Source organism: Zophobas morio, unplaced genomic scaffold, assembly GCF_036711695.1.
Source record: "Zophobas morio isolate AGI-343-1 ecotype UQ-CSIRO unplaced genomic scaffold, CSIRO_AGI_Zmor_V1 ptg000031l, whole genome shotgun sequence".
Taxonomy (NCBI): domain Eukaryota; kingdom Metazoa; phylum Arthropoda; class Insecta; order Coleoptera; family Tenebrionidae; genus Zophobas; species Zophobas morio.
This window is the reverse complement of record NW_026972136.1, coordinates 9,160,412-9,186,430: the sequence shown is the minus strand read 5'-3', so window position 1 is coordinate 9,186,430 and position 26,019 is coordinate 9,160,412. Positions and strand designations below refer to the sequence as shown.

At 32.4% G+C, this 26,019-nt stretch overlaps 1 protein-coding gene across 7 annotated transcripts in view; it reads left to right on the top strand.

Moving 5' to 3' along the window:
• The window catches only part of LOC135139524 (zinc finger homeobox protein 3), a 294,739-nt gene that overhangs the window by 182,535 nt on the left and 86,185 nt on the right, over positions 1 to 26,019 (top strand). For 4 of the 7 annotated variants that reach the window (XM_064069794.1, XM_064069789.1, XM_064069796.1 and 1 more), the window contains exon 1: positions 18,990 to 19,214. The exons of the other annotated variants lie outside the window; for them this stretch is intronic. The gene's annotated coding sequence lies outside the window, so the exon portion shown is untranslated. Of the gene's footprint in view, positions 1 to 18,989; positions 19,215 to 26,019 lie in introns of those variants that run through there. 7 annotated transcript variants of the gene reach the window in all.

The window sequence follows — 26,019 nt, the reverse complement described above, 5'->3', positions numbered from 1 at the left end:
AGTCACACTCGCTCTATTCAAATAAGCTGTAAAAATTCAAGAAAAACTAACCTAAAAGTGCAGCTCTCAAGTTCCTAGTTCGAATTCCAGATACTGTGTCAGTAATAAATCACTTGTATAAAAATACCCTCACTTGAGTAATCATGCACTATAGTCTATGGTAATCAGTTGGCACTATTGCAGATGCTAATTTCCATTCTTAGCTCAAATTGACAGTCTAAGAATAAATTTATGTTGATTGCTGTTAAGGGAGTGAAAATATTACAATTTGGAATGTAATTGTCGTGTCATTGTTTTCTTTATTAAACTGATGTAAATCTGGTTTCTTACTTTAACGAGAATACATTTATTAGGTGGGACAAATGAGGCAAGGCCACAATTTTTCTTTTTTTTTTATTTGCACAATATCGTAATCTAGAAATGTAGAATTGTTAGAAGCAGACTTATGACTCGAAATCTTATTTTCCTCGCAAATGTTTGAGATTATTTTGATTTATGAAGAACGTTTTGTAGCTTTAGGAGCTATTATTATTATTATTTAACACAAATTTTACGCAGTGTTTGTCCAATTTTCTTTAAAGTACACCGATGAATAAGTTGATACCGTCTCCATAAACTAAAATGTGACATTAGAATTAGACCAATGGATCACTGCTAAATAAAATAAATAATAAAGGTCAGAGATTGGATTCTTGCAGATCATCAAAACTATTAAGAAAAATCTTATAGGGAATTAAGTTAATTTCATGTAGATAATAAAGATAAGAAATTTAAATATGTAAAGATGGTTAGGTTATTAACTTATTATGCATTGACTTTAAAATGGATATACAAAAATGGTCTGGTTCTTATGTAAATAATATGGCATCAGAGTACTAACAACCAAATATTTTAATTAAAACTCCAAATCTTCTACAAGTCAAAATCTAGAAGAAAACGTTCATCCAGGGAGCATTGAAAATTGAGATTTTTGAAAAATTGTCTACAAATTCTCAAAAAATTCTGGGAAATATATTTCGGTAAGTTCTTCGTAAAACATAACTTGTTAATGGTCCCGAACGAAGATTTTCGAAAAATTCGGTAAAATTCGATTTGATTTGTTTTGAATGACTCGAGAATTTTCATTTTTCATTTTATCTATTCTGGAAAAGTTGGGGGAATTCTCGGAGAAGTGAAACCGAAAATAACTTCCAGAAATCAGAAACTACAAGAAAATGTCTTTGGAAAATTTTCGAAGGGTGCTTGAAAAACGACCAAAAAATTCATGCGACAGATATTGAAAAACTAAGATTTTTGAAAATTTGTAAAAAATTTGGAAAATATTTTTCGGCGGATTGATTCGACAAACGTAAGCTATTTTCCCGATCAAGATTTTCTCATAATTCGGTTGAACATGGGTTTTTAATTTCTCGAAAGGTCCAAAAACAGTCAAAAATGCATTGAAAATTAGAAATTTCTGAAAAGTTGCTTAAAAACCCTGAAAAAAATTCTGAGAAATACGTTTGGAAATCTCGAAAATTGAGATTTTTGAAAACTTGCCAAAACATTTTCAAAGAATCTGGGGCATACATTCGAAGCACTGATTCAAAAACAAAGTGTGATGGTCCTGGACCAAAATTTTCGAAAAGCAGGTTTGGAAACGAAATTTTTCTAATATTTTTGAAATTACCATTTTTCACGTTATAGATTATCATTATCGACAAAATCTTGGAATTTTTGAAGAAATGAAGCCGAAAGTAACTTTTACCAGCTCATTAAGAAGAAACTGTTTTTGAGTAATTTCCAACTGAAAAACACTCAAAACATTTATAAGGTGGAGATTATTAAAAATTTTAGACTTTTTAAAAGTTGCTTAAAAATCTTCAAACAAATTTGGAATATAAATCTCGACAGCTTATTCGAAAAACTGAAAGTATGTTTTTTTTTCATTTTATCAATTCTAGAAAAATTGTTGGAATTTTCGAAGAAATAGAACCGAAAATCCTTTGAAACATTCAAAAATATGCAAAATACCCCAATTTTCGACCAATTTTCAAGAAAATTTCCGAAATTTCAATTAATATTTTTTTTTGTGGATTTCGGGCCTCAGAAGTCATATCCGCTTTCCTTTCTTCGATAACTCCATTGGTTATTCCATAATCGTCTTTTGAAACATTAAAAAATATGCAAAATACCTACTTCAATTTTCGACCAATTTTCAACAAAATTTTCGAAATTTCACTTAATACTTTTTCTTGTAGATTTCAGGCCGCAGAAGTCATATCCGCTTTCATTTCTTCGATAACACCATTGGTTTTTCCAGAATCGTCCTTTGAAACATTCAAAAATTTGCAAAATACCCCAATTTTCGACCAATTTTCAACAAAATTTTCGAAATTTCACCAAATACATTGTAGATTTCGAGCCGCAGAAGTCATATCCGCTTTCATTTCTTCGATAATTCCAATGGTTTTTCCAGACTCGTCCTTTGAAACATTCAGAAATATGCAAACTACCCCAATTTTCGATCAATTTTCAGCAACATTTTTCGGCGGATTGATTCGACAAACGAAAGCTATTTTCCCGATCAAGATTTTCTCATAATTCGGTTGAATATGGGTTTTTAATTTCTAGAAAGGTCCAAAAACAGTCAAATATGAATTGAAAATTAGAAATTTCTGAAAAGTTGCTTAAAAACCCTGAAAAAAATTCTGAGAAATATATTTGGAAATCTCGAAAATTGAGATTTTTCAAAACTTGCCAAAACATTTTCAAAGAATCTGGGGCATATATTCGAAGTACCGATTCAAAAACAACGTGTTGATGGTCCTGGACCAAAATTTTCGAAAAATTGGTTTGAAAACGAAATTTTTCAAATATTTTCGAAATTACCATTTCCCACGTTATAGATTATTATTATCGACAAAATCTTGGAATTTTTGAAGAAATGAAGCCGAAAGTAACTTTTACCAGTTGGTCAAGAAGAAAATGTCTGAGTAATTTCCAACTGAAAAACGCTCAAAACATTTATAAGGTGGAGGTTATTAAAATTTGAGATTTTTTAAAAGTTGCAATACAAATTTGGAATATAAATCTCGACAGCTTATTCAAAAAACAGAAAGTATGATTTTTTTTCATTTTATCAATTCTAGAAAAATTGTTGGAATTTTCGAAGATATAGAACCGAAAATAACTTTTTCAACGTGCAAAAAAATTACATTTGTCAAAATCCTGGAAGCTATTTTGACACTCTTGTTAATAATGGTAAAAATATACAGAGAACATTTTAAAATGCCTTTCGATTCTTATAAACAGAAAAAATATAACATTTTTAACAAGGTTTATAATAATAAAAATAATTAATTACGAGAGTGCATCGATTTTGAAAACTAAAAAAAAATTCTGAACCTGTTGAAAAAATGAACAATTTTTTTTTATTAAAATTTAATAATTAAAATTACTTTAAAATCCAAAAATCATCTTAGCACTCTTAAATAAAAATAAATAACCACAATAGAGTCCTCATTTTGAAAATTAAAAATAAATTCTAGACCTGAAATATCTTCGATATTCCGGACCTAAGAAAGATGAAAATTTTCGAAACCTTTTTAAACTGTAAAGATAATGAAAAATTCTTGTTTTTTTTCAAAGTTAGGGAATCTTAATTAAATGCATTATTCACTTTGTTTGTTTAAATATGTTTAAAAAGTATCACATTATTGTTTTATTTAGTTTACTGTTTTATCATATTATTATTTTTATTATTTTGGCAATTCTTGTGTTGTTATTTTAATTTAATCTGTCCTCTAAATGGAAATTCTGTTGGACAATAACTATATTATTATTATTGTTCATATAATTATTAACAACGACCGGTAAGTCAAGATTACCAACCTAACCGTTTCAAATTTAGCATCTTCATCATACACACCGCACATCGAACCACCAACCCATCTAACACCTCACATTAAAAACAAATTACCTATCCCGACATAACGATCACACATTAATCGAGCCTGTGCCATAATTCCATAAAATTCCTTTCTGTTTACATCGCAGCTAATTACCTCCTCCCCGCGCCCTCCATAATTAACCCCGTCTCGTTTTCCCGGTAAAAAGACGCGCCCAAGCCGCCCATCCATCCCGCTGGCTGTTTAAAAATGAATAAACTGCAGAGAGGCGGCGAGAACTACTAACGAATGTAAATTACCGGTGTAATTGCCGGAACAAGTATTAATTAATTAAACAAAGAACTGTAAACACGCTGTGAAATTATGACAAAACACCACCATTACGTCTCTAATCCAATTAGAATTGTTGCTTGGGAGCTTTTTACTTTTGTGGATGTGGACTGAGGGAACTATCTGATTCGAATCGGCGACGGACCGTGCCGTCTTTACACACCCAAGGTGTTCATTACAGATTTATTTATTTATGGTAATGAGGAGGTAATTAGCCGTGTTTCTACAAATGCGGCGATTTGTTCCGCCGCGGCAGATGGAAAGGGGCTTCCTTGATTAAATGATTGTGCGGGTTAATAGTGGCCAAATTATGGAGGTCCACCTACGCACCGACACCACTTCTGCATAAAAAGGGTAATGTGTTCATCAAACCACTTTTTTATGGGAGAATGTTGCACTATTCAAAACGGTGCGAAATGTCAGTGATGTCACTGGACAGTTTTGCAATGTTGGGAATGGTGATAAACTTGGAAACTCAAAATCACCATAGTCAAGGACCACATCTTCGTGATGTTAAAATTTAAAGAGTCTCAAAAATTCTGTTTAGAAGAGATGCAAAAAATGACTACCGTTTTCCACTAAATTTGACTGCACTCAACGATTCTAAGTAGATACCAAATTATCTTGGATTATGTCATAAAATCTTGAAGTATAAAAATACAGAGATAGTAGATACCCTTTTAGTTTAACTTTGAATATATTTATAAGCGTTTTATCGTTTTGCTATGTTCTGGGAGAGAAATAAAATCTTCGTCTAAAGTTGATCAGTGGTGAGGAGTTTGATAATCTGCAACAGTTTTCTTTCTGTACAAGTCACGTCAGGTCAGGTTAACGCTTGATTCTTGCTAGACATTGTGAAAGAGGTGTCATCAGCAAATTCATAGGTGTTATCAGCCTGAATTTTGTCTCGTTAATCATTCACGTACACCGGTAACAAGAAGGAACCCAAATTTGATCCCTGTGGAACGCCTCCATTTATATATTGTGGACCAGATAAACGTTGATACAAGTTGACCATTTATATCATATTTGCTACACACAAGAATGGTGTGAAAATCAACTTTGCCGATTTTTATTAGACATATAATCTCCAAAACTACTGATTGTTGTCAAATTTTGTATGAATAATAAGAATATCATGTGGATATGCTTACCAGAATTTGGCTAAGCATCCCTACCAATAATTTTGTGACGTCATCTCAAAAGTTTACTCATTAAATTGATTTAAATGTTATAAAATAAGAGACTCCTATACTTGTGGTGTATGAAACCGCTTTGATTTTTTTTCCCTAGCCATCCAAATTTTCGCAAAAAAAAATCACCGAGGATGCGGTCGCGCATTGGATCCCGATATGCATCTTTTTTTTTCTTACACTGTGACTAGTATTATTTATATTATTAAAAGTAAAATTAAACAAAATCAAATTTTCTAATTTTTCGGAGACGTAGGATTTGAGGGATTGTACTTGAGGTTTTATACTCTCGGCTCTAGATCCTCAAAAAGTCATTTTTTCGATCGAAGCAGCACAAAAAAGTCCAATTTTTCATTATCTTCATAGCTTAGAAGGTTTTTGAAACTTTTTGTCTTTCGGGGCCCCAGGATTTGACAATATTTTGGGTTTCAAATTTTGTGTTTTATTTTCATTTTGACAATAAAAATAAAACATAAAATTTTGAACATCGACGATCTGTTATTAGAATTATTTAGATTTATTATAGTATATGTTAAAACTTTTACACTATTTCAGTTCATAAGAGTCGAAAAGTGTTTGAAAGTTACACCTCATATTTTTCCCATTAATAAGAGTGCTAAGATGATTTTTGGATTTGAACATAATTTTGGTTTCCGCCTTTTTTGAAAAAATCCCATTTTTCATTATTTTTCGGGTTTCGAAGAGTTTTGAAAATTTTCGTCTTTCTGATGTCCGGAATATGGAAGATATGTATTTTAGGGTTCAGGCCTCTCAAAAAATTGAAAAATCGAGAAATTGAAAAATCTAAAACTGAAAAAATGAAAAATAAAAAAATCTCGAAAGTTGAAATATCGAAAAAATTTAAAACAGGAAAATTGCAAATTGAAACATTATAAAACAAAAAAATTGAAAAATTTTACATTAAAAAGAAACTTTATAAAGGCAGAACATTGGAAAATTCGAAAAATTGCATATTGCAAAAATGAAAAATTTTAAAATTGCAAATGGAAAAATTGAAGAAATTGAATTTGAAAAAACAAAAACAAAAACGAAACATTGAAAAATCGAAAAATTGTAAAAATAAAGAAAACAAACGAAACGAAAATTTGAACAAATGAAAAATTAAAGAATCAAAAAATTGAAAAATCGTAAATCCAAAAATTGAAAAACGGAAAATTGTAAAAATAAAAAATAAAAGCGAAACATTGAAAAGTCAAATAATTGAAAAAATAAAGAAAATAAACTATAGGGAATTAAGTTAATTTCAAGTGTTTAGAAGAAAAATATCAAATAATTTTTGAAGGATGCTCAAAAAACGGTCAAAAAGTTCATCCAGGGAGTATTGAAAATCGAGAAGAAAAAGTCTACACATTCTCCAAAATTCGATTTGATTTGTTTTTAATGACTCGAGAATTTTCATTTTTCATTTTATCTATTCTGGAAAAGTTGCGAGAATTTTTGAAGAAGTGAAACCGAAAATAACTTCCAGAAATCGGGAACTACAAGAAAATGTCTTTGGAAAATTTTCGAAGGGTTCTTGAAAAACGACCAAAAAATTCATACGGCAGATATTGAAAAACTGAGATTTTAGAAAATTTGTAAAAATCTATTTTCCGGATCAAGATTTTCTCATGATTTGGTTGAATATGGGTTTTTTAATATCTCGAAAGGTCCAAAAACAGTCAAAAATGCATTGAAAATTAGAAATTTTTGAAAAGTTGCTTAAAAACCCTGCAAAAAGTTCTGAGAAATACATTTGGACCAGGTGACTCGAAAAACATAACGTGGTAATGATCCCGGACCAATATTCGTGAAATATTTAATAAAATTTTATTAAAAAATGAAAATTTTAAAAATATCGAAAATTGAGACTTCTGAAAAATTGCCTAAACATTTTCAAAGAATCTGGCGCATACATTCTAAGCACTGATTCAAAAACAACGTGTTGATGGTCCCGGACCAAAATTTTCGAAAAAGATGTTTGAAAACGAAATTTTCCAAATATTTTCGAAATTACCATTTTTCACTTTATAGATTATTATTATTATCGACAAAATCTTAGAATCTGTGAAGAAATGAAACCGAAAGTAACTTTTACCAGTTGATCAAGAAGAAAATGTCTGAGTAATTTCCAACTGAAAAACGCTCAAAATATTTATAAGGTAGAGGTTACTAAAAATTTTATTGAAACATTAATAAGAGTGCTAAGATGATTTTTGGATTTGAAGATAATTTTGGTTTCCGCCCTTTTGAAAAAATCCCATTTTTCATTATTTTTCGGTTATTTTTCATCTTTCTGATGTCCGGAATATGGAAGATATGTATTTTAGGGTTCAGGCCTCTAGAATTTTTTTTTAAATTTTGGGTGTATTATGATTGTTATTCAAAAAATTGAAAAATCGAGAAATTGAAAAATCTAAAACTGAAAAAACGAAAAATAAAAAAATAAGAAATATCGAAAAAATTTAAAACAGGAAAATTGCAAATTGAAACATTGTAACACAAAAAAAATTAAAAATTTTACATTAAAAAAAAACTATAAAATCAGAACATTGGAAAACTCGAAAAATGAAAAATTTTGAAATTACAAATGGAAAAATTGAAGAAATTGAAATTGAGAAAACAAAAACGGACACTGAAAAATCGAAAAATTGTAAAAATAAAGAAAATAAACGAAACGAAAATTTGAAGAAATGAAAAATTAAAGAATCGAAAAATTGAAAATTCGCAAATCTAAGAATTGAAAAAACGAAAAATTGTAAAAATAAAAAATAAAAGCGAAACATTGAAGAATCGAATAATTGAAAAAATAAAGAAAATAAACCGAAGCGAAAAATTACAAATCGAAAAATAAAAAAATTCAAATTTGAAGACTCGAGAAACTCAAAGCAAAAAATTCCAAAATATAAAAATTCAAGAATTAAAAAACTGAAAAATTTAAACTTGAAAATTCGAAAAATAGTAAATCAAAAAACTGAAGAAATAAAAAAATATGGAAAACTGAAGAACTGAAATTCAAGTCAAAAAACCTGCTGGAGTGTTATTAACGCCACTGCACTTCAGGAACGGAGGGAGTTCTATCGAAATAACCTTCGAGCAATATTTTTAAGTTTAGTTGTCTAGCATACAAAATCGAGACAGATTCATGGACCACAAGTATAAAATTCGGAAAAGTTTTGGTATAGCCTTGAAGATTATCTTTTGAATAAATTTGCCATCAGACGCAGAATCGGGGGACCCCTATATTTTTACTCTTGGGGTCTTGGAATATCAGCCTTTCGCTGGGTAATCCCCTATTATGAAGCTTCTCTAGCTGACACTCGGGAGGTAAAAAGATCTACTACACCAGGTATTTTTACCAATCACAAAACTGTCAAAATGACACCAATATTTTAAGAAATTTGCGGTTTTATTCACTGAAAAATTCCATTTTTTAATTATCTTCAATGTTTTAAAAAATATTCCTCTTTTAAGATATACAACATTTGAAAAATATTTTGTTACATGTTCAATAATTTTTTTAAATTTTGAAATAGTCCAAAATGCATTATTAGGATTAATTATTTCTATTAAAATGGCAGCTAACATTGATTCACATTTTCGACTTCAGTTTTACCAATTTTCAAATTGTAATATGTATTTAGAAAATTAGTTGCATGACAATTTTTAATCTAGACTGCAGGCATTACACTGAATTACATTACTGCACTAGTGCAGTATTATTAGATTATGGCACGGATTTTTTAATCTTTTATTAAACGAGTTTTACACAAGTTGTGAAGACCAGAATAAATTTTTGTATTTTACTTATAGATCATTGTATTATTATTGTACTCGTGCGATCATTTGGCCGCTGCTTCGTGAGCGAACTTCATACGCGTGGGTGATATTTTTGTTTTTCCTGTTATATAAAGAACTATTTTCAAATTAGTGCGATAAATTAGATTACGTCATTCATTTATCGCACAAATCAAACCCTTTTTTTCATTTATTTACATGAATTTAGTGATTTTACAAATACGGAGTTTACATGTAATGACTTAATGGGGCATTAGCTGATTTGTATAACCACACGAGTGCGATAATAATGCGTTAATCTACGCGTGAAGTAAAACAATTTTCTGCGACAGCGAGTTTTAATTAAAATCAAATTTTGTTTTTATTTGGGCTGAAAAATTTGTTTTGAAATTCAGAATTCAATCTTGGTTGTTTGTAGAGTTTTAAAATATTTGGTGCAATTTTTAGTAAAGCAGTGGACTGAAATTTATGATGAGATCGAAAAAGCCTGAAAGTCTTGTAACCACTTCTGAAAAATCAGTCCTCAGTAGCATCTGAAGCAGACCCGGATTTATTGCAGGATGAAAAGCTGATCCAGGAATGACGATTTGATTTCTTATAAAGCGTCTTTTCTATCGCAGTAGTTTGACTTTCGCCTTCCGAAGAAAGAAGAAATTGTCGAAAAATTACACCGAAGCAAGTAATTAATTAAAAGATAATAATCTGAAAATTGTTTTAAATTGCCAGACTTGTTCGATAACGAAAAAACGTCCATCAGGTTTTTCCACTTCACAATTAAAATTTATTTCAGGAAATTTAAAGTTATTTAACTCCCATACTGCAAAAGCCCCCCATCTGAATACTGATGTTCGCCTTTACATAATTCTTGCACACCAAGGCCATCGACCTTGACCCCGTCTGGCGCCAAATTCAAAACTTTCCTCCTTCTTCGCTTTCTTCAAGCACGCCGTATCGATTCCCCTCAATAACCGATTTGATTGTACGCAAATAGAAATCAAACTCGCCACACACACTACCGACATTAATCAATCTTCCACACACACGCAAATTACGCTCTTCGTTTTATGATTTTTAATCTATAATAAATTACAGCGGCGGAATTGATCGTTAGCAATTATTTACATGGGCATGGAGCGTGCTTTCGAGCGGACAGGGAACAATAGTCGCAAGGTGAAGGGAACGTGCGTCGCGACGCCCTGCTTTTCCCCACACTGCCGAACTACCTCCACTACTACACACTAGATGTCCAGCAGGAAAAAATAACGGCGTCTGGAATAGTTCGAGACGTCTCCGTTGCGCGGCGTCACTTTCTTGAGGCGAGTTTCCAACTTCCGACCACGTGTGGACGCACATGTGGTCGGGCCGGAAAAGCGGGAAAGCGGAAAACTTGCGCTTCGGACGCCGGTTGCCGGCGTTTGTTGGGTGATGAAGGTGTTCATGTTTCCCTGGGAAAATTTTAATTTGATCATTGAGATACTTAGTTATCAAAATGAGATTTTAACGAAAATTTACGTTTTAAGATCCCTGCATATTCTCTTGTGTACTGATGTTATAAAAGATTGTTTTTCCAACGTTTGGCAGAGAAAATTCTGTATTAATATGAAATTAAATCTCCGTAACCAAAATACCTATCCGAAAATCATTTTTTTTATTTATTTAATTATTTTTTGACGACATGGTGAACATATGTACAAGCATAAAGAAGTAAATTAGAAACATTTAGGTAAACATAATTATACAGGATGACCTAAATCTCTTATGACAGTTTGCCGGGCCGAGCCGTTTAAAGACCGAGAACCGCGAGTTCGAATTTCGCTTGGTGGTGAAAATTTTTTTCTCGCCTTGATAAGACTTTTTTAAAATTACACCTTCAGTTGGGTATTCTAGGTCAAAACTTTAAAAACTTTGCTTTATTGACAAGCGATAATACCATCCGACATCCATAATAATAAAAAAAATCCGTTAGAATTAGATTTAGATACACAATTTCTAAAGATATTAAAAGGTTTTACTAAAAACAGAAAAGAAAATGTACTTTAATGATAAACAATTTATAAAAATTCTACAGTTCATCTAACAATCATAAACAAAATATTATAGCTTAAAAATGAATTTAAATTGATTGATTGATATTCATTATTTCCACTGAAAATTATTTTTTGAAAATGTTTACTCATTTGTTATTTTGTCAACTGATATAAATTGAAACTTGATTTATTTTTTAAACGTTTAGCAGTCATAAATGTTAAATATTCCAAATAATTGCAGTTAAGGCCACATTTTTCACAAAATAAATACATAATTTATAATGATGAACTGTGAGCTCACTTAGTACACCTAATTCTAGTTTCACTTTATTGCACACATATTTAAATTAAAAATCGAAATAACTCTACAACATACCTATAACAAATGGATAAAAAAAATAAGGGTGTAATTTACCCTATAAATCCGGATTTTTTTCCTTCCGCGCCGATCCCTAAAGGTCCCCACAACACATTTAATTTTAGCACACAAATAAATTATTTTTAACAAACTAAACACACCACTTTGCGAACGGAACGCACACTCACCAAAGTCAAAACTGTAGTGTGCTAAAACGCATTTGTTTTCGTTGCGAAACCTGAAGAAACAAAAAATTTTCACCGCACTTCTTATCAGAGATTTTTTGCGAAACTTTTAATCGACGCAGCATGGAACAAATATTGCTCGGGCTATGAGTATTTCAGTTATTTTTACGCCAGATTTCTACATTTTAGTAAGAGTTCTCCAACACAATGAGAATCATAACATTACAAAATGTGTAAGATTAAATTTGAACTGGTTCCAAGCTAAGGAAAGGAAGCTCGATCTTCAAACATTGGTCATTATTGTCATTTATTTCTTGAGTTTCTCATCTATGTAGTACGTTGCCAAGGAGATACATCTTTCAGTTATCTGTATTTAAAACAAATTTTGCAAGTTTTTCTTGAAGAACGACTCCATAAACTCTTTCATTTGTGGTAAAATTATTTTGTAACACGAAATCTCATTTTCGAGAAGAACACTTCAAGTTCTAATGGGTGTTCCATGTTGGTGTAAATAAGGGCATCATTAGCGAAGTAATTGTTCCAAGTGACAATGCAGGTGCTTTCCTGTGATATAGGTGTGCTAGTTTTACAAAGTAGCTACATAATTTATTTCTTCTAGTGTTTAGACTTTTTTCATATGCAATTAAATAAACTTGTAGACAAGAAAGAGTACCACTACCTGCACTGCAGTAACCATTATTTATTACTTACATTAATCACGATGATATTGATCAAAGACGGTTAATTATTATGCATTACCTGACTTAAATTGCAATAAATTTGTTGATTACACGGAATATGACATCGACTTGGCGAACTATTTATTCGGATTTTGATTATCGGTTCTGGCCTAATTAAAATGCAATTTTGTGTCATTGTGCCGTATTTGCAAAACATCAAATACTTTCAGTAAGTTAACGATCAAAACACTTGATAAAAATTTCTATTTTACAATACTTGAGAAATATTTGTATAGTAAACAAGTTTTAATCGTTTCTAAATGTAGTTCAAGTGTGTAAACTATTTTTTTCCTTTGTTATTCGAGATTGTTTATTGGTTGATTTGTAGTTAACTTCTTAATTAATGTAACTATGTGTACAACGCAAAAGAGTTTGATAATTTTAGTGTTAATGGTTTAAGAATGAACGCTGCTACAAATAACTCCGAACAGCTAAAATGAATTATACAGAGCCGCTAAAGAGTATGGAAACAGTTGAATATCGCGAGAACGGTTTGTTGAATCTTCTTGAAATTTGAGCTGTCCCTAGTTCTATTTTCTGCATTTTTTTCAAATTTTATACTTCATTGGGTTTTGAGAACCAGGGCTAAATTGTTTTTTTTTTAATAACACTAGTAGCCAAATATTCCGTTTTTAAATAGTGTAACAATAATTTTACAACAAAGTTTTCAAATGAATCTGTTAGAATTAATATTTGAAGGAATATCAGCAATCACACTTAAGATTCTTTGTTGAAGTTCTTCGATGCTTTGTGGTCTATTAACATAAACTCGATTTTTTACGTAATCCCACAGAAAAAAATCAAGTGGCGTTAAATCGGGTAACCTAGCTGGCCACTTTACTGCTCCCCTTCAACCTGCCCACCCTCCAGGAAAAGTTTAATTCAAGTAATGTCATACTTAACGTCCGAAGTGAGGTGATGCTCTATCTTGTTCGAACCAGATGCACTCTACAGGAAAATTTGGGTTTTCATTGTTGGGCAATATTTATCTAAGTCGAGAAATAATATACTTTGATGCAAAAGTTGGAGGTATTTGTCAGACGTTAAATTTCCATTAATGAAGAAAGGGTCTACAATGTGGCGACTAAGAATGCCGCACCAAACCATTATTTACCAGTATCTGCAGTTATGGCGATTAACATTCCCGTTCAAATAAAAACTAGACTCATCAGAAAATACTAATTGGTTTATGAAGTTGGCATACTGATATAATCTGTCTGCCATTATTTCGCAAAATTTGATTCTGCGGTCGAAGTTATCCTCACTCAATTCTTGTAGTAAATGAATTTTGTATGGATGATATTTTTCCCGTTTGAGTATTTTTTTAACTGAGTTTCTACCCATTTTGTGGTTTAATGCCAATAGTTGCACTGAAGTTTTTGGCTTTTCAGTTACATCTAACATGTTATTAAAAGAGTTCTCGTCATTTGTAACATTTTTTGGTCTTTCAGTTCTTTCACGATTTCTAACATTACCAAAGCTTCTATATGTATCCCAACATCCTCCTATTAAAAAAAATGCTTGTGGGGGCAACTGTGAAATATTCCAAACCTAGCAATATGATTGCTACGTCAAAATATGTTACTTTTTAAAACCTAGAAACAGTTTTTTGTTTTTTGAGAAAGCTTGCTGTAAAGTAAAAGCCTCTGACTCTAACCACATCATTACCTTTACACATAAGCAGTTCACGAAATTCGCTCGCTGGTTCAGCGCAGTAAACACACACCAGAACCCAAACCCAGAAATTAAAATCTCTAATCTTCGTCATCCACTCCACATTAACAAGTGCAAAATTACCAGTATTGCATAGCGGATTTTCATACATGGAAAACCAGCAAATGAGGCTTCAAGTTCACAGTGTCGTAGTCACCAACCTACCTGAAAGACTTAATTAAGTAGGTAATTACGAACCCTGTTAATTGCGCTCTTCCCAACGACCCTCCACCACACCACAACCTCCAACCAGACCATTAATTCCGCTCCGGCTTGCTCTAAAACAGCAAAACTCGTCTCCATATTTTCGAAATACCAGAAAATTTTTCGCCGCAATATCGCATTCGTGTAATAGCGGCCACGAAATCCGGTATTCTCCGCATTCATTCCGCCATATCGAACGAATCTCGAGTATGTAACTCATCTATAGCCATATAAATATTTTACCATCAGGTATCTGGGCTGTTAGTTATTGCCACTCCGGCAGTACACGAGTCCACAATGCTATTATTTACGGAATACAGAATTCTTTACATTTTCTATACACTCGTAAAGATATACAACTTGCTCGCTTTGAATTCCACTACGCTGCCGAGCCGTGTTCGAGGCCTCAATGTCTCGTTTGTCGCGCCAACTTTTACACTGTTCGAGCAAATGTCCCGGAAGAAAGGGGACTCCGGCAGGACGTTCCGGGATGATTGCGGGCGCGATGACAGCTCCGGGAATATTCCGCCAAATTGACAGGTTCGGCTCCGGGAATGTTTCGCAGAGGTATTTAATTTATGTTGGAGGGAGTGCTCGCGGGTCTTTTATGGCTGCTTAACGAAGCAGATGGAGAATGGAGGGACTTGGTTACGTCAGCAGAATATTCCGCAGCTTAGGATAACAAAAACAATGAAAATGACAAAAAGTGCAGGTTTTTAGTATGCTAATCGACGTCCACTAAAATTACTTATTCAGCTATTTTTATCTCGTAAACAACAGACATTCTTAGGTGTTTCTTGTAATTTTTTGGCTTCGGTGTACCACAACTGCGCCGATTAAACCTTCCATCGGAAAACGAGGATGAACTCCGCCGCCTCTCTCATTTAATTTTTTTCTTTTTATATATCTACTTATCTACAAAAATATCTGACAACGGTGTTAATATTTCTCACTCTAAAGGCACAATTACACAGCCATAGAGTTACCAAGTATCTACTATTTTTTACCCGTTCTCTTATCTAATTTAGGTTCATATCCTACATCAAAAATTCTAATATTTTTAACTATTGTATATTTTTAAAAACAGAATATTGTATTTCATATCGCACGATTTTCATAAAAAAAAATGTGAATAACGCAACCAATATACTGAACAGCGTGTGGGGTTCTACAATGATCAGTTTTTACTCCAGCGTTATTATCATTTTACAGTAACGATCTCACTAGGAAAAAATCACAAAATGTACAAAAATAATATATCTCTTAACAGCAACTTCTGTTGAAATTTATTAAAGTCTTACCGTTTTCTAAACAGGATAAACTAAAATAAATTTCAAATATACAGTGTCCAGTGCCTAATATTGTTTTTTTTTTAATAGGACACCCTATATATATTTAAATACCCCGATTGACTTCTTCTTAGGCTTTACAAGCGTATTTAATTTTTGAAACTTTCATTGAGATGTTGCCAACTTTACGTATAGATAAACAAATGTGTACACTTTGTTGTGAGTACCAACAAAATTAAGTTTTAATGTTCGAATTTTTATTAAAGACTTGGCAAGGTCGCCTCAAAATTTAGTGTGTCCGAAATTATATGTATATATGATGAGTTAAAAAAAATCAAAAATATATTTAACGAAAGTCATTGCATTTTTATGCCTATCAGTATACATACCTATATAGGTATACTTGATAACCTAGATATTTTATTTTTTCCTTTTTACATGTTTAACTGTTCAGTACACAAACAAAAATATGTGACAACGATGGTAAGATTTTTTCTGCAAAGGTGCGATTACACAGTCGTGGGTTTACCAAGTTAATCTGCGTTTACGACCTGTAATAATTTAAGATAAAAATTTTGACCCTGTTTTCTGCACATTTTTATTAATGCGACGTCTGGTTAAGAGATTATATAATGTTTAAATATTCCAAGTTTCTTAAGCAAATATACAGTTGTATAAACGTCGCTTAAAACTATTATGAGCGGGCGTAAATCAAGTAAATCGGCGCAGTTTGATATTGCTCATTTGACTTAAGTACTTATTTTTTTTATATTTTTACGGGTCTTTGCATCTAACTTAGGTTCATATCTTATTACAGCAAACACGAAAATAGTAGCTAAGTAACAATGTAAAAAACGCAAAATTATTAAAGCTTAATAATGTAAAGTATAATTTTTCGTGTTTATTTAAAAAAAAAATTAGATTAAATAGTAATTCGCTTTTTTAAGATCCTAAATCTTAAATTCTGATATTTTTAACTTTTGAATATTTTTATATTTATCTTATTCAAATTTTCGAAAATTAGGTTTTAATGCTAAAGTGTTTACATATTAAAAGACTTCCAAATTTTTTTAAGAAACTGAAATAACTTAAAAAATAGAAGATTATAGGTATGGTTGTAAATCAGAGTGCATAAAAATAAAAAATAAGTTTGCTCCTCAGAAATAGAACACTGTATAGTTGAAAATAATTTTAGTTTGTGCCATTGTGGCTTTCGCTGTACAATTATTAGAATTTGTTTTGTAAGTGGTTATAGTAATACCTACTATATTAATATTAAATAATTCGTGTTTTTACTATTAAGATTACAACAAATGAAAATTGTTAGTGACAATTTACAAGTCAAATAATTACCATAAATAAAATATAATGTTATATTATTACAGTCATTGAAAACGTATTGAAAATGTAAATGTAACTTGAGCTTTTATGAATCATTTTGGAACTCGATAATTGATTAATAGCCAGTCAAATAAATTCTTATTAAATCTCACGATCTACTGCATTCAAGTGGGTTTAATACGCACAAGAAATTAGAACAAATTGTTATTAAAATCTCACATTAAAAATTCAGTCAGAAGAATTTAAATAAACAATAAAACAGAACGCATTTATACTTAAAAATTGAGAAAACTACATTTTTGCATCCTACCAGCTGTGAAGCGTAAAAAACGCGTGAAATTAGTCATTTTTCATACAATAAATACCTACCGCCCAGGAAGTACTTTATCTGAACCCTAATAAATTTTATTTATCCTTAACATTGTCAGAAATTCTAGATAAGGATGCAATTTGAAGAAATAGTACCCTCTTAAGGAAACACAGCTGCAGATGTGTGAATGTTGCGACAAAATTTTGCCAAGAATTTTTATACTTAGTAAACAATGTGATTTCATTTTTTTCAAAAAAAAAAAAGACATTATGTAGGTTGTATTTAGTGACTAGTTTCATTTAAAATTGCAACACCTGTAGTAGAAACAATTGTCCCACTCAATAACCCTCTTCCGGTTGGGATAATAATTGCGTAAGTTTCCTGCAAATAAATGCTGATTTTTAATTTTGGCCACTAACGATAATGGGTATATTCTCGCAGGCAAAAAATTACATTCGGTGGTATTTATTTAAGAAAAGTGTATAACGGAGGACGGAAGTATACGAAAACGCCAACCAATAATTTTGATGTATTGCACAACATTTCCTGAAACATGAAATTCACACTACATTAAGTATAGATTTCTGGACAAAGTGTAAATGTAACAGCTTGTTATATTGTTGTATGTGATAGTTTTTGTTATTTTGGTAGACACTGATTTAATTCCGAATCTATCTATGTAGTGAAAAAAGATGCCACAACACGTCATGTTACAACAACAATTGTTACAATGTTATTTATTTTTAGCGTAAGTTTTAAAAATAGTAGACAAGTGAGGAGTGTAATTTGTAACGGAGGCGAACACCTGTTTTAAGTCAATGCATCATAATGCGAAACAACGTATTATAAAATAAATATTAAATCATGAAGTATAACCTTTATTGTCTTCTAATCATTCGATAAATGTTTTATTTTATAGACAATTTACGAGGAAATTGTAGCGATCGTGTAGAGTTTGTTTTAAGTTCTCGTCACTTGATAAAAATTCGATTTGTTAAAGAATATGTTAGGATGTGAGTTCGTCGGCGTTTAGGTTAATAACAATAATTATATTTGGTATAATTAGGATAATGTATAATAATAATAAATTTGGGAGTCGAAAATACGTAAAATTCGGGAATGTCCATGTTAACCGAGATGTAAATTCGTAGATAGCGATCAACTAATTTTATAGGTTATTTTATTGGGCAATATTTTCGTTTTTAATAGGTGTAGCCCCCAACGTCCGTCGTAAAGAAACTTTTATTGTGATACTTATGAATAAAAATGGAGCCACCTGTGCTCGTGTCGCAACACCCATATCTCCTCCTTAATTATGCAAACCTCGCCCGAGCCACCTAATCACCGTCTAAAAATCGGCGTCCCGACGCCCGCGCCGCGCCGAAATGAAAAAACTTTCGCCGCCGAAGCAACTTCAATCAGTCCGGCAAAAAATGAAATTGTTTCAAAAGCAAAAGCAACTCGAAACTTATTTCGCGATCGTTCAACCGCGCGCCATCCCCACTCCGGCCCCCACTCATTCAGGTGTCTCGGGGTGGGGGTGTTATCCCCTCTAAGGCCCGCCCCTCATTGGCTGTCAACATTATGCACAAAACAGTTGAAGCTCAAACCCCGAGCGGTCATGTTGTCCGCGTGGCCCGTTCGCACGCTACACAATCACCATTATTATTATTATTTATGAACACCATTGTTTCAGTTGTTGTGTCGCCGCCGCTCCGATGGATTTTCATGTTGTGTTGTGTTGACTCGTTCTGTTCTAGTGTCTGTGAGCGTGTGATTTGTTCCTGCTTTAGTGACTCAGGTGTTGAGGATATTAACGCACAGGAATGCTTACAGGTATGCAAACGCTGGCACGTGACACCAGCGACAGTGCAGGATAGGGCCCTTGGCAGTGCGGGAGCGGCGCGCGGTGCGCTAATTGCAGACTTTCGCAGAAAGTGCGGCTCGCCGGCGTCTCGGCCTCGCCGCGGCGCTCGGGGGCGCCGGCCCCCGCTCATTACCGGACGGTGAATCACTCATACCGGGTGAGCGCGATGCTCGGTGAGACGGTGAACGAAAAAATTTCCTCGCTACAATCCCGAATAATGGAGCTTTTAACCCGGCTTTTACGGCGATTTTATGTATCGGACGTGGAGTTTCACTTCGCCATGTTTTATTGTTTATTTTCGCGATCGATGTTTCCAGGAATGCCGGCTTAATTGGCGCGTTTCCGGCGACGACTGAAATTAATTCCTCTTTTACACGTGTTCAGATAAATTTCCAGCCACGAAAAACGCGATACCGAATTTTATAATTATCGCGTATCGGAATCTCGAAGAACTGGTTGCGGCGTCTGACGGACCATTTGTTCGAGGAGTCGCTGCGCTTCTTCACACTCGCGGAATTCGCGACCAATGGGCTCGCGGTCCCATAGTACCCGAAAAGCGGTGCCCGGTGTATTTCATAAATCATCAAAGCCTGTCGACCGGCTTGAAATTCTAATCTCGCTTTTATAAATAATTAATGGACATTATAAAACCGGCACAGACTTGACAAATAAACGATTTATTTAATAAATAGTACGAGAATCGCGCGGAAAAAGCTTAAACTGTTGTAAATGAGCTTAGATCCGCGCTTTTTTCCGCCATGAAATATGGCAGGAGCGATTTTCTCTCTTAATCTCCGCCGTATTTGGACCGGCGTTTATTTATTTAAATTGCTTTCTAATAATAATAGAGCGACGTCAGGAACACAAAATTCGACTATATATTTCAGCGAGGAAATATCTGATCGATATCGTAAACTAGTTCTGGTGATGGATGTTAAATCCCCGACCAAATTACGCCCGAAATAATAACGGAACCGCTTAGTATAATTCACAATCTGCATAAATCTATCACAGACCGTCGAACTCAACTTAAATCGTAACTTAACACTCACACTATAAAATATTAGTAATTATTAACACATAACCCATTGTCGTAAATTGTAATCAAAAACCATAAAGCTTAAGCGGGCCGGGTCAGAGGGCACCTTTTCCATTTTATTCTCTCATTGTTGGAAAAGTGTGTTAATATAGAGGTTAACATTTACGAAAATCACAGCTTTATCTTTCCATCTTTACGAAAATGCAAATGCAAATCCATAAATTAAATAAGCGAGGTATTCGAGGCTCGAAAAAATAGCGAATTTTTCCGGCATACTTGTGTAATGATTGATAATGAAGTGGAATTTAAAAAACGCACAAAATGTCTGGAATTCTGGCAGATTGCAGTTATGTAATCTTAATAGTTTCTGTATGTTGAGTAGTTGATAAATATTGAGTGTAAAAATGTTAAGTTATAAACAGCGCGATGTGGAAAGGTTTGCTCAAATTCGGCTTTTATGTTTTAATTTGAAATGCATGCGATGCTATCGACTCGTGTGGTATTCGATAATTGCGCAAGTTTAAAAAAACTAAGGGAAAACACAAGTGCCAATTTTAAGTCGGACTTAACTTTAATCTGTGTTGTTCGAAAGCTAATTCTCGCAATTGTTGCAAAATAAACGAGAAGCGATTTTTAGAATGTCATAAGCGAAAGAAATAAATGAGGCGTTTGTTTGTGTTAGAGGTTTTAGTTCAAGTTCAAAAAATAAACTCCCAAAAATTAAAAATCTGAGAATAAGAAAGTTTTGCCGGAAACAATTTAGAAATTAATAACTACTCACTAAATATAATATTTTTGTTACAAATTTATAAATCTGCACTCGTAGTATTTATGAGGCTTAAAATTTGGCAACGGAAAAACTGTCAGAGTGCTTATATAAAATCCACAATCATTACAAGAACGAAATTAATTTCGTATTACAAAACGTTGCGTAAATTATCTACGTCTATCACATTTCTGCTAAAAAAGCTTAGAAAAAGCTACCGGTTTGAATGTAGTGGATATTTGAGGCGAAATTGTCGATAATCTTTCAATTTAGCCTTTAAAATTAAACGTTTCCTTGGACTAAATAAATAATGGCGTAGTTTTAGTTTTCTAATATCAATAATTCATTCGATGGTAACCCGAGATGAGCTGAGAAAATGAATTTTTAAAATGTAGGTTTTCACGATAGTTTGTAAGAAATTGTCCATATATAGAAATAACGACGAGAATAACCGTTTTAATGGGATAAAAGCACACATTAAAATTTTTCTTCTAAGGTCCGAACAAGTGTAGATTTCTGATTGTTTATTGTGTGTGCGTAAAATAGGAATAAAGATGTATCAAGTTTAAAATATGATGATAAAAATTGTTCCATTAAAAGGATGCGAACTTTCAAGTAACTAATTTTAAATGTTCAGTTCGGTTTCAAAAAGCTTTTGTATGTGTGGAGCGTCCGCTTTTCTAAAAATTCATTAAAACTTTTCCCATTTCTGATTTAATAACTGTTCAAAAATTTCATTTCCAATGAAATAAAAGATTACAGGATTTCTGCGAACTTTTAACGCAAAAAATTGAATATACTGTCACTTACGATTTGCGCGATTTACTGAAATTAATTTTTCTGTATCTGAAACATCTTTACAAATTTGATTAAACTGAAAAATTTCTCAACTGAACAACAGTCAGCTCCCTGATAACTCACAAACGCTGCCAGTGTGAAATTATGAACTTAATGAAAACATTTCTTTGTCTCCCGATTGCATAAACCCTGAAATCATTATTTAACCGTTCAGCGATAACAATAACTTAGATAATAGTTGGAAACGAGATTGCACAACTCTTCAAAGAAACATACAAATATTTCACCATACCAACATTTAAAAAGAGAATATATTATAACCATACCATTTTCTAGCGTTTGCAATAATCACATTCCAACCGACTAAACAAAGAGATCGCGTTTTTAATCCACAACAAAACCCAAACTATTTCCGCTTTTTCAGCGTACAACAAATTCCAATTTACTACGTAGACACTAAAAAACTTAAATTTTCTAAACTAGAAGCGGCCTTATTATTAATATTCCGCTGGCAGATTTCTTGTAACCCAATCCGGTCGCAAATTTCACCTTTCGCGCCAACAAATGGACCAGCGTTTTTTACGGCCGCTGATAAGATAACAATTCGGACCACCTCCAAGTAGATCCGTTTAAATAATTCGCGTGTAAAAATCGATAGGCGGCTAATTTACGACGCAATTTGTAAATGTCCACACTACAGTTATTTTATCCGCGCGTCAATAAAACACGACGAAACTTTCACAGTTCGAAAAAGCGTTGACCCGAAACCGAGCCCAACACCCATATTCTGGGAGCACGTCCATCCAGATGGGATAAATCGCGTTGTCATCGCATGGTAAATAATCCCGTGTTTCGGGGCGACTTGGCCGATTTATCGCGGCCCATTAATATCGCCACCGGTATAAATCACGTGGCCAAGGAATGGGCGGCTGGATGGTCAGGTGGATGGGCACTGAAAACTTGACTTCGAAATTCGTACAAATTAATAAAATCTTGTCCAAGTTTATTGTTACAATAAAACAGCCCAACATTAAATGTATGTAAATTGTGGACAGTAATAAAGCATAACGTCAATTGTTTTTTCTTAATCGGGAAAAAGCGCAATGGTTCGAGAAATCATTTGTTGTCTGTCATATTTTTTATCTTTATTTCTTAAAGACTGATCTCATTTAATTAAACAAAACGTTCTTATTGTTCGAAATAATTGTTGGGAACGTTGCTTAATTCTTACTAGTGCACGGTTGTTAAAATTGACGATAAAACAAGCTTGTTCGTAATCGTAATTTCCAATAAGTTATAATCATTATCTGTTGGACTTTGGGAAAATCGAGCAGAGAATTAATTTCTTTAGTCGGTAGTGTTTTGGCTGCAGGAAGACGATTTTTTTGTGAGAAAATTCTGTATTTTCCGTTCGAGTTAAATGTTGAACTGCATTTCTAGTTATTCTGATCCATGAATTGTTAAAAGAATAACAGGAGATCTGATAAATTACCCACGTGGAAAATTAATGAAATAAAATAACAAGGAAATGAGTAAACGTTGGGGAAAAGATGAGGAAATAAAATTATATCAGCTATTATCTCCGGCGATTAATTATTTAAATGCAAATTGCTTGTGGAATTACGTCTGCGGCAAAGAGCCAGAAGGAAAATTGATTTTATGTTACTTGTCAAACGTGGGTTTTTATTCCGACTGTTTAAAACCACGTGTATAGATTTTATTTCAAAGCAGCATGACGTGGTCTTGCTTGTAGATATTTCTTAGATTACTGTTTGAATAGCTTGAAACGAAATTGCTTACAAAGTTAATCAAATTTCTGTTTAATGACAGATTTGAAATTATTACCATTCTTTGTAGATCTTATAGTTGCGAAAAACTTACCACATAAATAAGATATTATAAATTTTGTAAACATCCAAAGACGAAATTTATTTTATCTGCAGAGTTCACGCCATCACAAGCAATAAAATCTTTATGTGTAAGGTAAAAGCAGGACAGTAGAGGTATTAGAAGCCTCATTTTCCGGTAGCTACGTTATCTACGTTCGAACACGACCTCGTCAAACACGCTTTAATAGAACAATATCATTTGCTTTTCTTGATTTTAAAGCTAATATTTAACCTTTGCTGTTATAATATGGTGCTTCTAAGAAAATTTATGTAAATCTTTAAACTTACTATAGAATTAAAGCTGAACATAATTTCTGTTATTTCAGCGATTATTCAGTGATAAAATTTAAACAGCTTGCAACTAAAACTGCTAAGATAATCTATAGCTGGACGTTATATTTTGAGATGTGATAAGTTAGAAAATTCCTAGTTTTTTTTTGTGAATCCAGGTATAATGAGTGACAACTTTTTCACGTCATTAAAACATGTTTGAGGACGTCACAAAGCCGCCATTACAAAAAATGTATGGGAAGTAATTAGTGCAAAATAAACACGTTAAGATTTTCTAGGTAGTTTTTGCCTCTTGTTTATATATTTACTCATAATAATTTTATTGCGTTACGTAGATACATTAGTTCTGAAGGTAAATTAAACTTTGTTTATTTTTTTTACATACCTCTCCTGCAAAAAGCAGCTTTTTTGTTTGTATAGTTATCTTTAGGAAATTTATTGTATTGAAACATTTATTGGATGATATTTAGTAAATTTAGGCCTAATTTTCCTTAGCTTCTGCAGAAATTTCGCAAATGTGTGTATTTAATGTTTTATTTTATGGGTGTTTTAAATGTTTTCAAAAAATCTTTTTGTTGTCGTCACAAGATGCGTTTTAAAGTTTTTAGGGTATGTTTTATTATTTTTTAAAGCAAGAAATTTTTGACAATAAAATTTCAGTTATATTTCAGCTTATAAAATTCTTAAACTTTAAATCTTATCAGGACTTTTCAGACTGAATCAAACTGAAAATCTCGCTTCCTAAAATATCCGAAAATAATTTCTATGCGCGCAAAACAAAAATTTTATTTGAAGAAATTTAGATACATGATGTAAAAAATACAATGCTAGTGGATTTTGAAAGTAACGTTAAAATATACGTTTTAAATATTAAAATTGAAGAAAAATTACGAAAAATCTAGGATTTATGCATAAATTCGGCACGTTTTTGACTAGTTGACACCGTCGCGGAATCTCTTTTCTAAAATTGCCATCTTAATATGAATACAATAGAATATAAATCTATTTTCTCCCCAAGAATGTTAAAAAATATTTATAATTCAGAATAAATTTAATTTAACGGAAATATATTAAGCCGATATAATAGAAAAATGCCTTTAAATCATCGACCAATTAGTTGTCATAACATTATTCAGAAAATTTAATAATAATTACCGTGTGATTCACTTATTCGACTAATTTCACTCAGTGGAATATCTACAATTAGTTGATTATTTATTACGTTACTCAATGTGAGGAGCACTCATTACACAAATTGTTTTTTTTTTTATGAAATATCACGTGAAAACGATTATGGGCAAATTTACGTGTTACCTTTATAAAATCCCATTCAAAAGTTACAGGATGTTTTAGACTCTATTATGCGACCAAATTCCTTGATTAAAAATGACCCAAAACCTTTTTTTTGCTTTTTCTCTGAATATATTCACCAGCTTAAGACAGATATTTAACAAAATTTAAATTATAATTACCAAATTAATGAAAACACGAGATCTTAAAAAGACAACGAAAGAGGCGCAAAATTAATCATACCGTCCCCGGAAAAATGAAAGAAATTTTTTTGTGGTACAAATAATCGTCTGATAGTTAAGCCACACTTATGTATTATGCATGAATTTTCAGGTGTTTACCTGCAGGAGGTAACAACTTTTTTGATTAAGAAAAAATTGTTGCTGTATTGTTATTCCTTACTGTTAAACACCCGTAAAGAAACGGTTAATTTTTAATAAGGTGTTATTTAGATATTAATCGACGCAATCTGCCATAATAAATATTAATATCTTTCGTGCGTTATTTTCAGCGTTATCATCATCACCCAAAATATATAAACATGCATCTCGAACTTGTTTAGTGCATCTCTATAACCTACAAATACCCATTTTCATCCATTAGCCGACCCACACTTTCCCTCCAAAATCCCACCGAATTTCTCTTCCACAATCTCATTTCAAAACATTTTAATTACGCCGCAAAATAAACAAACTAAACAA